A 1,829-nucleotide genomic window follows, 5' to 3' on the forward strand; every position below is an offset into this window, starting at 1 on the left:
TCTTCTTCTTCTTCTTCTTCTTCTTCTTCTTCTTCTTCTTCTTCTTCTTCTTCACCAGCGTTACTACAACACCGATAAGGCCTTTCACTTTTATACTCAGAAGACGCGAGTTCGATTCACGGAAGAAGAAGTCATGCAATTCTATTATGAGTATCTGGGTCTGTTTTGCTGTCTGGGTTTTCTTTCGTATTTGGTTTACCATTGTTTTTTTGTTTTGTTTGCTCTGTGTGGCAACTAATCTTCTTCTTTACTTTCTTTTTGCTAAGTAATTTTCTTGTTCATGCTGGTAGAATTGTATTCTACTTTTATGATATTCCGCAAAATTATTAAATGAAACGTTGTAAAAATAGGCTGTTTGTACAGATAGAATTATGAATGACCTTGAACATTTAAAACTGATGGCAATAAATTATATTCACTCATTTGAATGTGCAACTTTTTTAAAGAAAAAAAAACACGAACAAAAATTTATACTGTCTTGACACTGTTGGCAATATTGCGGTTGCTGTTGCTTTTGTTGTTGCTGTTTTCGTTCCTGTTTTATTGCTACCGCTATTTTTGCTCTGAAATCCAGTGAACAACAGGGAGGAGACACGTTGTGGATGTGGAAGAGAAAAGTCTTTACATATTTACCATAATTTCTGCTTTCGTGTTGTCCGAATCGGGGGCGTCCTAAGAGTTGAAAATAGATTTTGCACACAAATAATCGAAGGGTTCTCAAGAAAACATTGAACCTGCCATAAAAAGAGCAATGGGGAAATTGCCTGCTCAACCATCTGCATTTCCAGGTTATTCCCTGATTTTGTGGCCCTGCAATTTATTCGCGCCAGAAGCATGATGACGTTTGCATGATATCTGCATTTAGACAACTCCACGATTTCTCAGAAAGCAGTCTCTATCTGAATTTATATCCAGTAATTATCATCAGAATAAATGCGCGTATTTTCATTCATTAGAAAAGCCTTTGATGTTTTCCCGTAAGAACATCATCAACCGGGGGCTCTCGTGGCCTAGAAGTTAAGGTGTTGGCCTCTCATTCAAAGGTCCCGGGGCCGAATCCGGGTAGTGGCCGAAAATATTTCTTCTCTAAAATTGTCTCCTTTCACCTCCTTTCCTGCTCTCTAGCAATGTTCTGTTGTCTTCTTTCATTTCCACTTTCCGCCCCCACCCCCTCACCTCCTTTGCCCTCTCCTCTGGGCTCCTCACTCTTTCTGCAGCCTTTCTACTGCTACTCCTTGGCTCCTCCTTACTTCTGTCTTTCTGCCACACCCCTGATCTTCTGGTAGGAAAGATGTACACCTAGCCTTCTCGGACAAGGGCGAAAAATATCGGAGGGCCCGTGTGCAATTTGCGCACGTTAAAGATCCCTTGGTGGTCTAAAATTGATAAGAGCAGGCTTCGGCCGCCACCCGGGCAAAATTCAAAATTTCCTACAAACTGAAAATATTAGGTGTGTCCCGCGCGCTCATATGACCTTATGCAGTTGCGAGCGCCGCAAAACACTTTTCAAAAACAAAAACATCATCAACCCCCGTGCGGAATATAGTCAACGTATAGCAAAGCTCTCATGTATGTTGCATTTCTATAATGTTGTCTCATAGGGTAATGAAATCGGTCCAAAAACAGAATTTATAAAGACTTAGCTTATAAAACGTTTAGAAGTGTCTACTTTTTTTCATATTAAAAAAAATGTAGCGTCTATGGTTGAACTGATGTGGCACAAAAGATTACTTGTGTTTCGATTTTGTGGTTATTGTCAATATTCTATGCACACTCAAACACACACACACACACACACACACACACACACACACACACACACACACACA

The 1,829-nt window shown here is 40.1% G+C and overlaps 1 protein-coding gene across 1 annotated transcript in view; it reads left to right on the forward strand.

Annotated features, from left to right (window-relative positions):
* LOC101852515 overlaps positions 1–1,829 on the forward strand; it is a gene marked incomplete at its 5' end in the record, with an annotated part of 13,018 nt that overhangs the window by 5,547 nt on the left and 5,642 nt on the right.

This window comes from Aplysia californica, unplaced genomic scaffold (assembly GCF_000002075.1).
Source record: "Aplysia californica isolate F4 #8 unplaced genomic scaffold, AplCal3.0 scaffold00883, whole genome shotgun sequence".
Lineage (NCBI taxonomy): Eukaryota > Metazoa > Mollusca > Gastropoda > Aplysiida > Aplysiidae > Aplysia > Aplysia californica.